Below are 14943 nucleotides of genomic sequence, written 5' to 3' on the forward strand. Positions count from 1 at the left end.
GCTGGCCCAAATCTGTGTTCATAACCCAGGTGATGCCCCACTCACCTGCTGGATACACTCACAGCTACTTCACTTCCCTGATCAGCTGAATTCAGCTACGAAATAGAAAGAAGAGGTTTCCATTCAGCTCACGACCCGTCCCCTGACAGCCTAATTTGGCTGAGCATGTTAGAAATCTGAAAATATCCCTCCTTTCTCTCATTATGTCTTTCCCAGTTGCATTTTTTAGCTTTTTCAGTAGCAAAGGACTCCCTTTGCCCTCACTGAGCAACAGAAGGTCGGGAGCAGAGCCGTGTCCCTACCAGCTGACACAGCCCTGCTCAGAGGCGTGCTGTCGGACACGTAACTGGAGGCCACCCTGGCATGACCACCCATGCAATTACAGAGGATGGAGGGAAGACGAATAACCCTCCCCAAGTTGATGCAATGCTCAGGCCTTCATCTGTGAACAGGTTCTTTTCTTTGGTTTTATTTTTTATTTTTTCTTCCCACAGGTAGCATGCTAAGAGCTATATTTTACACGGTACCTGATTTGAAACACAGAGATGAAGGCTCGTGAGATGAAAGGGAAGCATTAATCTCGCTTGTTCCCTCAACATCACAATAAATTTCATCCCTTGATTGCTTTTGCTCTTGGCTAGAGGTCAGCGTTTTCAGGGAGGAAGCCTCCCAAAAAAGACATTGTACTGGTACAAGAGCACGAACACCCCACTGCCCAAACCTGCGTCCCGTCTGGTAGCACAAGGTTTTTCCTTGCCAGTGCAGAGACATGTGGGTGACATCTCACAGGCTTTGGAGCAAGCCTCCTACAAATTGAGGCTGCAGATCCCAAATTTATCCTTATTACTTTTGGCTTTACAGGGAACTGGACTTTTAAGCAGCTTTGCCATGAGCCATCTAAAACCGGCCGAAGGAGGCCAAAGACCCAAGATTGCTCTTTTTGGGTGTGAAGCAGCAACCCGAGGAAGAACTGCCGTTAGGAGCAGCGCCCCCAGTGCACTGCCCGCTGTGGAGGCCACTGCTTGTCTGCAGCACCCAAGTGTGTGACCGCAGAACAGGGCCGCAGAAGACAGAAAGAACAGACCATTTAGTGCTGCTACCTAGCAAGAACTAATTATGACCAAATGGTGCTGGATGTGAACCCTGCACATGGGCAGGGGAACAAAGGGAGGCGGCACCAGTTCCCCTCCCAGTTCCATTTATAAATTATTATCTTGTATGTTTGCTCCTGGTGGGGAGCACAGAGCCATCCATGATGATTTAAAGAATGTGCCTAATGGCTGCCAGCATTGCTGGGAAGGCAGGGTCGGCGTGATCAGATCTCTACATATGTTATTTCCTTGTTCTTCAGCTTAATGGGGCGTTCCACTTTATTATTGTATTTTTTTTAATTTTATAAGACATGTTTCATTAAATCTGAATTATGGCAATTCAGGGAAAGAAATTAGCCATTAAAATTACAATGAAAACATCTTATAAAAAGGGCTGTCAACTGCCATTTCTGCTCTGCTGGGCGAGGGAATAAGGAGGAGAGAGAAACACAGCATCTTGGAGCGGGCACAGCACCTGCAGAAGCAGGATCTGTCTGCCGGGGGCTCTGGAACAGGAACCCGTGTTGGGGGGAGCTGAAAGGCTCCTGGGAGCTGACTGAGATTCTCCCGGTGAAAGGACAGTTTCAGGTCTTTCAAAAGGCTATGAGAAAAGGGGATCCTTGTCCTGCATTCACGTTTGGTCTCACTTCCTTCTGAGAAGCTGGGTAGCAGAAACAAGCGGCGAGTTCTCCCTCCTGCAAAGCCCCAGCAAGGCCAGGGCCCTGCTGCGATGGCGATGCGCACTGGAACTGGCACAGCCCTGACTCTTTCTGGAAGGGAGAACTAGCACAGGTTTGGGCAGACAGGGAGCTGGAAGGAAAGGGTACCCCCAAAGCCCCATTTAGAAAGGTGTTGCACTTTTGAAACAGAACATGCTTCCTGTCATCAGGGACAGCTCGTACCACCAGGGCTCAGGTGTCCCCATGCGTTGCTTTGCTCCTTTTGCAGCAATGACATTCTCAGAGGAGGAAAGAGATTTTGTTAGAAATACAAGGGGAAAGAAAAATAAAAGCCCTTAAGCTCACTCGTTTGTACAGGCTAGGAAGCTCAGGTCTATTCTCCAGTCCAACTGCTGCACGATTCCTGCGGCTGTCCTAAACTCTGCACCCTCTGAGCAAAACGGTGAGCACCTCTCTGTGCTTTTCAGTAACATAGCAAAGGTACTGTCTGGAGAAAAAACAAATCTGTCTGCAAGGGAATAAAGGTCAGTTCTGCTGAAATGAAATAGATTTTGAGACTGCATGTCAATTAGATGCATACAAAAGAAACTAATAAAGTTAATCCACTAAACATGAGAACTGCGATAAAACAGCCCTGCAGGATATAGAGAAAAGAAGGTGGGGAGGGGCTGGTAAACAGAAAGGGAAGTGAGGAATGGAATAAAAGAAGGCACAGAAGAAGAAATAGCTAGTTAAAGAGGAAACAGATAACTGTGATAGTCATTCCTGAGAAGGTAAAAGCAAATGAAACAAGATCAGGATGAAAGGCAGAACCCCAGTAACCCAAAATACGCGGCTCTGCTGTGTCGAACGCAAACACCAGCAGCTGGCAGGCCGGGACGCAGCCGGTGAGTGTGGGGTGCTGGCTGTGGGGACCCTGGGCTGTCTGACGGGCTGCCTAGGACAGCACGGGGCAGACCCAGTAGTTCAGGTGGTGCTTTCCAGAGCGGTGCTGTGCAGGCTCTGGTAGCAATCTCCAGTGTCACGGCTGGTCCCAGGTGAAGCAGCGATCTGTACAACCCAGGGGTCCATGCACTGAGCCTCGTGACCTCAGGGATCGCTGCACAGCCCAAGGACAGCTGATCTCCACCCATCCCCAAAAGGACTGCTGAGGACACCAGGAAATCTAGCCCTAATTGAAATGTTTATACAGGAAGCTGAAAAGCTAGCTCTGTTTTTTTCTGCTGGTACCTCTGAAGCCTGACAAACACTTGTTTGAAAATCTGCCCTCCCTCTCACCTTGTCTTCCAATTCTTTGATTTTTTTAACTGAAGATGACGCACTTAGACTCTAAGAGCACTTAGTCCTTGAAAGTCTGTTTCACATTGGTAACTGCCTTCGTCCATTTGATCACCAATACGCAATAAAATTCAGCAGCAGTTTCTGTGCATTGGGGAAAGACGCTTGTAAAAGTCCCATTACAAGTTATTGGATGCTTTTTGCTTCCTTCTGTGGTTGAGGAAGTGTGGAAATTGTTCTGCTTATTGTATACACAGCGGGCACGGGGTATGACAAGACAGCTCAGCCACGTTTGGGAAGCAGTGCCTTGCACACCACCCGTGCAAGAAGACCTTCTACCTCCTGAAATGGCCTGACCTGAGAAAGAGCATGGCCTGAACTGGCAAGCAGGAGAAACCTGCCTTGCTCCACTCAAGCATGGCATCAGACCAGAGAGTGAATTAGATGGGCCACAGCCCAGCCTGGTCACGGATCTGGCATGGATCTTAATGCCATGTGGACAGAGCCTGAAGGAGTGACCGAACGCTTTAGGACAAGTTGTCACAGAAAAGCTGCTGTTACGTGACGCAGCCCTATACAAGGTCCTCACTCTACACATCATACTTCTGAGTGAAGCCACAGAGCTGGATCCAACCAGGAGTTAAACTAAAATGACTCCCCTTAGGTCAACTTTAAGTTCTTCTGCTTATTTTACCTTCCCACAAAACTGACTGACCCTAAAAAACTCTCTCCATCACTTCCTTTAGAGGAGTCTACTGCAGGAACTGGGGAGGTATGGGCCTACAGCCCAGATCCTATCCTTGATTTGGGAATTCTTCTGGACACAGGCCAGGGTATGCTGGCTGGAGGTATGGCTCACCCCTCCTGCCTTTCCACTTCTGTTTTGCAATTGTTACATTGCTGCAGGGCATTTCCTGGGTTTAATGAACATCAGGCGGGCCTTCCACCTGACAGTTCATTAGTGCCTTCCAACAGAGAGAGCATCACGCTGAAGTCATTATTGATTTCTTACATGCACCACTGAAGGATTTCCATACAGAGAGGTAGTCAGCTGAGGTGACCCTGAAAACGTGGAGTCTTACATCAAACACCGAAAGGATGATCTATGAAAGAACATCAGGGAATTCGGTACCATTAGCCCGCTGTCTCTGATCCGGCTTCAAGGATGGAGTGGAACCTGTGTGTGGCCCACGCTGTCCTGAAATGCCAGGACTGTCACAGAGGCCATCAAGTTGAAGCGACTGTGTTTCTCAGAGATCTTACCGCAGGTACAACCAAGACCCTGCCAGCTGTGGTCAGCAAAGGGACTCCTGGGTATGCCGTCTCTGACGTGAGAACTGAGGGTACACGGGATTCTTTAGTGAGATCTTAAATGCAGAAAAAGAGGGAGAGTATACCACTTCACTGCAAGAGCAAACATATCTCTGAGTGGCTCATTAAGAGAAAAGAAGGTCGATTAAAACTGGAATCAAAGAACTGCAATACTGATGTTATAAATATATGTGCAAAGTGGTCCTCTAGCCTCACTCTCACATTTTCTCGCACCGTGTTTCTGTTCTCCCTTGCCTCTTTTAAAAGGAGAGATAGGAACAGGCTGATTAATAAGGCTACAGAAAAACAGAGAACCCTCCCCAGAGAAAGAAATACATTTTGTTTAAAATAATTTCCATATTTTTCCTTCCCACCTCAAATGAATTTTGACACTGATCTTTTCCCCTTTTCATGTTTATTGTTTTAAATAGAAACTTCCTGTTTTCAAAACAACTGCTCTCTGTTTCCCCCCCTCCTCTTTATTAATCTCAGAACGAGAGAGCAAGCAGGTTCCCAGCTCCTCCAGTAATGGAAATGTTCAGTTTGAATTTTCTCATCAAAACCTGGTAGGTGTTTATCTGATTTTTGTCACACGCACTGCTCAGGCCAAAGCATATCTGAGGAGGCATACACATGATGTATATCAATACATATTTATTGCAATGGCTTCTTCACCCATTATTGCTTTGCTCTTGTCTGAAAGAACTTTATTCAGCTTTACCAAGGACTGCGTCATCCCCTAGGTGCAGCTCAGAGCAGCAAGGATGTGTGAGAAGAACTGGCTCCAAGGGAGCTAACTGGGAGCCCTTGGGTACCAAACGCCTGTGGCCAGGAGCCTCACGGTTTGGCACAGAGAAGGAGAGGTGCTGACGGGGTGGGCCTGGGGTGGGAGAAGGGGATGCACCACCCAGCCCCGTGAGCAGCAGCACTTTAACATCCACGCAGAACTGCGCATGCTGTGGGGTCCTGGAAAACCAGAGGGGAACGTAGCTTCTATTTCTTCCTGGAGAGGCGCACTGCAAAATTATGAATGCCAGTACTTTGCACTGCCTCTGTATCTCACAGAGAGAAACACACACACTTAGTCCTGCACTTACTGCTTGTCATCTGCAAATGGTACCACGGTGTATTAGCAGGTAGCAGTATGCATCCGTTTTGTCAGTTCTAGGTTAAAGATTGGACTAGATGATCTTAGAGGTCTTTTCCAACTGGAAAGATTCTGTGATTCTATCCTGCCTGCAGCACCCAAATTGCCCCCTGGCCTGAGACATCAGGGTGAGACAAGGTCCAGCTGCACTGGGGAGATGCTCCAGAAACACACAGCTACATCGTCTGGTCCAGCGCCTGTACCCCACTCGGGAGGGACAGTGTCAGGAGGTCCCGACACTTCCCAGATAACCTGCACCCGGAATGGATGTTCTGGAAAGGCAGCACCTCAGAGTGAATTAGACAGCATTGAAATCTGGAATTTAGCCTGATTGTAAGACATACATACTTAACACTACAAATGCAAAAGCATGACCCATTATTTACTAACTCAGGCCATGTTAATAAAGATAATACGTAATTATTGCCGAAATAGTTCAATGAAAAGGTTCTTTCAGCTATAAACATATCACATTTTTCCTTCCTCTGTTTGATGTCCTAATTACAAGTATCACCGTCCATCTGAGTTAGAACTAGATTAAGGCTCTGCTTGCATTTAAAGTAGCTGTTAGCACTGCTTAATAGTGAGAGATGACTAATTGGCCATCTCATTGGTGATGAATGAAGCTGAGATGCAAGGCAGTGCATGAAAATTACGTATAATTATTGCCAAAAATTAGACTGAAGAAAAAAAATTCATGTACAACCCCCCACTCCAACCTGTTTGAACACCAAGCTTGATCTGAAACTCACCAGCAGCACCAAACACAAGTGGAGAGGGGTTAACACTGTACAGGCAGCTGTGTCCCATGTTCGTTGGACACATGCACCTCCATCCTCTTCACACACAGCAGGATGTGCTTGTCATTGCGGGTGTGAAAGGAGCTGTTTGTCACACTGCAGCCGGCTCCTTCCCCACCATCACCACGGAGAAATAATCTTGTCGCATCTCGCAAGTTAAACGTGGCTTCTGCAGCTCTCCGTGTGGCGCTGACAGCACATCACTCTTCCCATCCAGGCTGTGGTGAAGCAGCTCCCCTGTGTGCTGTTAGGACGCACGCCTTGTTGGAGGTGCTACTTCTCAGTGGAAACACAAAAAACAAGGCCCTGACCACATCAGCTCATTAAAGACTCGGTTGCTGTGGGTGATTAAGAATATTAGCAAAGCCAGGACTGGTGAGAGAAATAATATCCTTCATTAACCTACTGAGAAAACTAACAAGCTTTTGCGCACGTGAGGCAGACAAGGAGAACCCAGCCTGATTCCGCTCACAGCTGTACCAACTGCTCCGCTGAATTTCATAAGCATGCTCTGCAAGGGTGGTGGAAAGAGCTTTTAAGGCTATCATGTGTAAGATACTTAGATTCATTTTTTCCTAACCTGTTATTTCTAAAGCTGCATCCATCTCTTCAGTCCCCAGTGGGCAGTGCTTGGCTGTTCAAGCACCTCTGTGCCCAGCCCCAGCGGTGGCCACGTTTCAGCTGGGGTCTGGGTTCACCTCTGGACAGTTCTGAAGGCTTTTGGCTGTGAAATGTTCACAGCAAATGTTCACAAGTAGTTTTGTCACTGGAGCACATGCTGTGCAATAAATCGGTAATACTAATATACTTTTCCTTCTCACCTACTTGCTCTCCCTCTCCAAACTGAGCAGTAGCACTGCCTCCCCTCTTTCAGCTTACTGATACAAATCTTCAAATTAAACTTGAAGGAGTTGCTACTGAAGCCAAGAAAAAAAGACTTTGCTCTACCTGTCTCACTGCTGGAACACTGGCGATTGCAGATATCCCTGATCCAGGTGGGAGGCCGTGACTGGACCACTCCTGGGCTATCTGTTCAGAACGTGAGAACAATAAAATCTCCTTGGGAAATTGCTAAGATGGCTCCTAGCTTGAACTTCTGGCCAGGAAAATCTGGGATGTGTGATAAGAACAGCCTGAATTTTGTTGGAATTAGATGATCCTTAAGGTCCCTTCCAATCCAATCCATTTTATGATTCTGTGATTTTGACCTACTCCAGTGGCTCACAAAGAGAAGTTACCAAAATACATCATAGAAGGTAATGTTTCCATTGCAGGAGTGTAAATTCTCTTTGGTATGTCGGTTCAGTCTGACCAAACAGTGGAAACTGGTATTTCCCAAACAAAATTATGGAGACTTGGCCTTTTTTTTTTTTCCCAAGCTGATTTTAGGAGATTAGATGTGAGCTTTTGCTGAGGGACATCATCCCTTTGATGGTTTTTGACATCTTTTCACAGCAAACCCAATGTTCAGAAAGGGATGAGGAGAGAGGTCATTGTTGTTATCAGATTTCCTTCTAATACTAGCCACAGGAGAAAGGGGTTTGGGCTGAGAAATCAACAGGTGAGTCCATTAAACATTCCATATCATGCAGCTGCTGGTATAACAAGCCCTAAGGTGCTGGAGACTGTCCCGGTGCTCCTCCACATCCACACCTCACGTTGCTACAGGCTGAGGTCTCGCATGGCAGAGCACAGGCCAGGGGTTGTGTGTTATCCTCCTGCACAGCGTGCTGCTCCTTCTTGAACATATTGAGCCCCTGCCTCGAGGCTTTAGCAGTGCTGTCAGCATTGCAGGCAAGCCCACGCTGCAGCCCGAGGCACCTAGCTTGTTCTGACCTCCCAGAGTTGATGTAAAGAGGACACCGAGATACAGAGGAGTCCCTTGTGCTCCAAGTCTTTATATCTATGTGGGGCACCTTTTGCTGGTGTATGCAGGTGGGGAAGACCAGTGGTCATGATACCTACAGTCCACGCTAGATGCCAGCCCACGCAAGATGCACTTAGCAGCCCCTGATCGTCTGAAAATGTATAAATCGCCAGAATTACCCTATGGACAAATATAAATCTTTTAAAAGCCCTTGCTCCTCGCAGTCCTTTCATGCATTGCTTGGCAGTCAGCTTGTCCCCAGGATATGAGGAAGCATCTGTGTTTGTAGGGGGTGTGTGGGAGGCAACTGGCTTACCCATGAAAATATTGCCAATTGCACCTTTTATTTCACACGTTTAGCCACTGAGATGAAACAAAACTGTGTAGAAAACTAATTTCATCTGCTGCACAATACCGTTATCACCATAATATAGTATAAAAGGGTGAACTTCACAGCATTGGTAAATACATTATGAGAGAGGCATTTAAGAGCCTAGCTCAACAGCTGAATATACACAGAGGCTCCAGCTATTGCTAACATACCCGCATTTTTGCGAACAAGGGCTTACAAAATCAATGCTTTCTTCCTGCTATGATCTAAAAACTTGGGCTCTGAGTTACCTGAGGAATAATGAAACACCTGAGCGCACTGTTCCTTTTTTCCCACTCTGGATTTTAAATATTTCTGTCTCTCCACCCCAGCTATAGCCTGGAACTGCATTTTGCTTAGCATAGCAGCAAGGAACCTGCAGGAGGATGACAAAGAAACCCTCATCTATTCCTGCCTTTACCACCAGTTGCCTTGGCAGTCTTGGGAAAATCGCTTCAACGTGTCTGCTTAGCTGCGCGGCACCCCAGGGCTCTCCCTCTGTTTGTACAACTCGCAGCACAGCAGGTGAAGCACTGCCGAAGGTGCCTGCAGCCGACGCCGTGCTTGTAATTAGTACCAGCCTGTGCCCCCCGGCTCCGCAGCTCAGCAGCTGTCAGCTCAGCAGCAGCGTGCACTGCTGCAGCCAGACAGCCCTTCTTCCAGGACAAGAGCCAGCACTGCAAAACACGGGCTGCGCTGCGACAGCGGGACAGTAAGCATGCACCGCTTTGTCCAAGCTCTACCGTTTTTCTCTTCGCTCCAAAGGAAATAGTAAGTTTCTAGCAAAAGCCTGTATACAGACACATTTTTCAGTGCCCTTCCCCCAGCCAGCACCACGCCGTATTTTCCTTTTTCTTTGCACTGCATCCAGGTGGTGCTTTCCGCACGTCCTGAGCTCAGCCGGGGTTATGCCTCCACGCACCCCAGACTGACGGGTGAACTGTGCGTGTCTGGTACCCTGCACCTCACTCGGAGCCTCTGGTTTCCCTACAGCTTCCCTGCATCCTTTCTCCAACTCGTTAGGGAATCCTTATCAATCATACCTTCTGCAAGGGCCAGTCACTGACCCAGCTGACCTCAGCCACCCGCCACGTGTTAATGCATTAACACCAGAAGGGCTCCCGGGAGCGAAGCAGACTTGCGTGCTCACCAGAGCAGCTCTTAGATTAAAAGCAGAATTCAAACTAGCTGGATTCGGGCCCGTTTACAGGCACTGGCCATTCCTGCAGAATGCATTAAAGATATGATGGCCTGGTGGACTTAAACTTTTTGCCCCTAGCTCAGAATCTTACAGGATGGGTGTGAACTCCTCTTCAAAAGTCACATCTGGAGGTTGCTGCACAGCACAGGTGAACTCACTTTTCCTAAGCGCTTTTTGTGTACTCTGTAGAAGTACAGAGCCCTCTGGGAGCTGCAGCACACACAGAAAGCCACTGGGTCTTAGTCATTGCCTTGGCTGAACACTGTCCCTAGTTAATCTTGTGCTAAAGATGATCTCTGAAGAACCAATCATGCAAAAATCGACTTTATGTTTGAAGGACAAATGCAAAGTCTCTCTTACCGTCCTTTTATAAAACACACTCCATCACACCTGACGCAACCACTCCTGTCAAATATTGTAGTTTAAATAGCTCTGTTGGTAAATGATAAATATCAGACCATACATTTGGATAACCTTACACCCTGGGGAGAGGAGGGCACCCTGGATTTATTGTTACAATGCTTAATATTGGTTCATTTTGTCCAAAGAGAAATACTGGAGTTGTTCATAAAGCTGAACCCTGTAAATCAATAAAGACATTCTTGGTAAATCTGATCTTTTGTGGAGAAAGATCGTAGCTGTATCGTTGAGAGGGGCATAGCGGGGGAGCTGTGTTTTCCAAAAACAAGAAAAGAGCACGGAGCGGAAAGAAGTGCTTTCTGCTCCAAGTGCCAAGCGATGGAAAGCCTGCTGGTCTGGAATATCTTCCCACAGGTTGTCAAACCCCCGTGCTGTTCAGCCGCAGCAATGCGCGGTGAAAAGCACCAGCAGCAGGGGAATCCTTCCAGAACACAGCTCCGAGCTTGCCTTAATCTCTAACAGCAGCACTGAGCTTCACCGCTCCAGGCTCAGGGTCGGACCCACTTGTGGCTGTAGCTCAAGCCGGGTGCTTTAACGCCAGCACAGTGCCCAGGTCCTGCTTTCCAAACGCCTCTTGTTGGCTGCTTTAATGCAACAGAGGCTGCAGGCCAGCCCTGCCAGCAGGCAAGCTGCGGGAGAAGTGCTGGTCACAAGGAGAAGCATTCACACACTGCTTTCTTCGCAAGAGGAAGGCAGCTGGTCGATGGGAGGACCCAGGATCTGGCCCTGGGCAAACAGTGGGAAGCACCTCACAAGCTGAGCCTTCCACCCAGATTCCACGGGCAGGGAAGGATGTCCTTTGCTGTTCAGAGGGTGAAAATATGAATGTAAACCCAGACTGCAGCATTTGATAATGGAGAGCAGAGGTCATTGATAAATCAATCCCGAAAACTAGTGGGAGAGTTTCTAATTGTACTCCTACAGCTTGCTTATGGAGGACTTCACTGCTTGCTTCTTTGAACCTCCCTGATTTTGAAGGTTTGTTTGTGGTGGGTTTTGTTGTTGTTGTTTTTCTAATAAGCTATGTACTGCAATTTACTCTGTATCACAGAAAACAGAAACATCTCTGAAAGAAAGACATCTCATGCAAAGAATGACTCAGGCGTACGTCCCATCCTGCAGAGAAGAACAATGCTTGTGCCAGCACAGCAGAGCCTGCTAAAATCTGTAACAAGGTTGCTGGAAAGCAAGAAGAAGGTTGGACGAGTTATAGAAACAAAATCCAAACCCTCTGATCAAAGAATCAAATTAGAGACAAGAAAGGAAGACAGAACTGGCTGACAGTCAACCAGACTCCCTGGGGGACTTGGAGAACACAATTTAATCTTTCTTTTGCTTCAATTCCCCGTCTGTAAGATGGCTATTAGCCACCTTATCCGTTTAGCCTGTGGGAGGCTGGGGTCAGGGACGGTCTCTCGCTGTATGCCTGCACACTTTCTAGCCAAGTCGATCCGCTATTGCTGTCAAGGTAAACAAAGAAAAAATTCACGAACACCAGGACAGCTAAATCAGACGGTGCGTTTCACCGTTAACTGCCTGCGAACTCTTACTGAAGCTTTTCCAACTGGGGAGACATTCAGGACCCTCTTCTCCCACGGGACACATGGAGGACGTTGAAGCTGGGGCTTTTTCTCACCATGAGCCTTGCAAAGCCCCCTCCCTCTGCCTCACCACTGTTTCTGTGTAACCTGTATGGGCATCATTCCCCTTACGACCATTTCCCCCCCATTACACTGGCTAAAACTGGTCAAGATGTGCAGACGTTGGTGACTTGAAGGACATGCAGCTACACAACTCATTTCCAGGGGGAACAGATTCAAAAACTTGTCTGGAGCAAAGCCAAACCTCTCCAATCTCAATCAGCAGATCAGTTTGTATTCTCTAAACAGCCCGGTCTCCTTTCTCATTCAGTTTAAGTTTCAAGGGGAACTTTATCACCAGGCAAATGAGAAGACAATCTGGTTTTGATTTTCATTCGGTCTCCATTGCCTTCCTGTCTTAATGCACTGAGGACCAACTGATTGTAAGATGAGCCTAAAATATTTAATCAGCACCTGGACACAAATATTAACAGGGAGAGGAGCTATCCCCTGGAAGAGCTGACCAAAGAGCCGTGCTAATTCTCTGTCACTTAAGGGGCTTTGGATCCAGACCAGGAGAGCATAGGAGGAACCACAACTTATTAGACCCGGTGAAAAGGTCAGTCACTGAGCTTTTCTGAGCCTGAGAGATGCAGGAGGCCAGACCAGAGCAACACACAGGCTCTTTCTAACCAGAAAACCTATGGGACTGACTCTTATTGATACAGAGTCTCTGCTGCACTCCTATCAATCCTGGGAGATGAACTTGCACCACTCTTAGAGGTCACCAGAGAAATAGGCAGTAGAATAGCACGTGAGAACCACTACCAGGTTTTCGAGCCCAAACTGCATCATTCATAGCAATGCATCCCATGCTCCTAAAGAGTCCATCCTCGCCAGGCTGGCCAGCTTTCCCAAGCTGCCTCCTCAGGTGGGCAGCCCATTGCCAGGGACCCAGAAGCCACACGTCCCTGGCCACTCTCTCAGGATGCTGGGCTCCATCTCTGATGCGGGGATGTTTGGTCTCACACAGCTGCACACGCAACAGAGCCTGGCACTCGATGTGTTAATGCAGATCCCTGCTGGAGCCCATTCATCGATGCTGATAGCAGTCCACAAGATTCTTAACCTCTGTCTAATACTGTCACGCTGAATAGATGGTTTGCCCTCATGTTTGCAGCTTTCACTGCCTTGTCACGTAATATCTTCAGGGGCCAGAGGCCACACCACTGCTTCTATCAATCCAGCTGCGTGCCTTGCCTTATTGCATTAGTTCTTTACATCTCTGTCAGGCTCTGGTAGGCAGTCAAGGATGTTTACTGATATCCACCGCACAGTCAATCTCAGAGTGATCTTGGTATCTATGACCCCTCTCCTTACAAATCACATTGGTTGAAGGCTATAATTATGGGATATAATTAGAAGTGGAGTCGCATTTAATGGAGGCAGCGATGTGTCAAGCACCCCAAGAGTCCACCAAGCTGCAGGCTATGATTCCCCCACGCTCCCCTCTGCTGCTGCTGCTGTTCTGGAGCACTTCAAATGCCTGTTGCACTGAGGATGACCTAGATGACGCTGATGATCTTGCTTCAGATGTTCTATCTCTAGCTAATGAGTAAAGCTCTGCACGTGCATTTAGCCCATCATTGCACCTGTGAGATCACACAGCACAGCAACAGATTGTACAGGCTGATGGACTGAATCTGCTGGCTTTCAGCTGCTGCCATGGTAGGATCCCCCCCTTTTCCAGCCATGTCTGTCCAACCCCAACGTGCAGTCGGTGCACACACTTTTACTCCCTTCCCAGATCACGAATTCAAGCAGAAACAAATATGGCCATAGAGAAAAGTCCCCTGTATATGAAGGCATGGAGGATGAACCAGTCTTGGTTGTATTCATTGCCCCAAGAGAGCGTTTGTTCTACCTCTTGACAATCATTCAGTAGCAAACAAACTGCAGAATATCCAGGGTACCTGTGTCTTCAGAAAGATGGAGTGTAGTCTTTAAGGCTTGATCAACCGCAGTCTTTTAAGTCCTGGTAGCTTCTAAAGCCAATCTCTTCTGGCCTATCAGCTCTACAAAAAAAAAATCAAAATCCAAAGCCAAAAGGCACAGAAAGGTTCTGTGAGAAAGATGAGGACAAACAACCCAGTCAGGATATATTCCTCGTACACTGCACTATCTGAGTGCCCAGCCCTACATCAACAGGGCACAATGAAAGGCACAGCAGCCTTTTGGGTCTAGTCCAGCTTTGGCTTTTCTGCTGCGGCCAACAGCAATGAGCCCTCCAATGGCTGAGGTGTGAGCCCACGGCAGCCGCTGGGATGAGGGCAGCCATGGCTCTGGCAGCACCTGGGAATGAGCAGCAAGTCCTTCTGACAGCACCACCAGCACCCATAAGGACGAGTTACTTGATCGTACTCACCAGGCCTTGAGCCACGCAGGCCCTGGGAAGGCAATCCCTTGCTGGGCACGAGAGCCAGCACAGCCTTGGCAGCACACAGATGCCCAGGAACCAGCTCTGCCTGCACAGAGATCAAAAGTGCTGGGGCTACTCTGATGGGAAACAGCAGGAGCAGTCAGACCATGGAGAAAGCCAGTAGGGTCTTTATTCTGAGATGATTGTGAGGACACAAGGAGCTGAAATTATTTCTCATAGAGTAAAAGAAGTGAAGAGCGCGTTCCTAATTCAATTGGTGTGAACAGGAATTCAGCTCCCTTGCAGGCATTTGAAGGGGTGAAATTGTACCAGGAATGTGTTTGGCAGCCTGGGCAAGGAGCAGACGGACACGACGTGTTTAAGTTTCCAGTGCAGCAATGAAGGGCATGCCAATACTGTTAGTTGTTTGGAAAGCTTTCAGGTTTCTTTGGAGGAAGTCAATGAAAGAAATTAAAAACACAGCACTGGCTGCACCTCCCAGTGGCATTTGTTTACTTTTGTGCCTCCAAATAAAACCCACGAAGAATGCAAGGGAAGAAACACAACCACCACTGCCAGAGAGAGATTCCCAAGTGCTGTCTCATCAGGAGTTTGAGCAGTTCAACCTGAAAAGGAGAATAATGCATTGGAAGAACCAACCCCAGCTAAGATGCTTCTCCAGAAACCTGACTTGCCCTCCAAGTGGAATTGTGGAAGCAGCTTCCCAACCATCTTGTGTGATAATCCAGTTCTCCTTCCTTCATCCTGACAGAGCAGAC

At 47.9% G+C, this 14943-nt stretch overlaps 1 long non-coding RNA gene across 1 annotated transcript in view; it reads right to left on the reverse strand.

Annotated features, from left to right (window-relative positions):
* Window positions 1-14943, reverse strand: part of LOC308180998 — a 244292-nt gene that overhangs the window by 140236 nt on the left and 89113 nt on the right. The gene's annotated exons all lie outside the window — the stretch shown is intronic.

This window comes from Anser brachyrhynchus, assembly GCF_964034855.1.
Source record: "Anser brachyrhynchus genome assembly, chromosome: 20".
NCBI lineage: Eukaryota > Metazoa > Chordata > Aves > Anseriformes > Anatidae > Anser > Anser brachyrhynchus.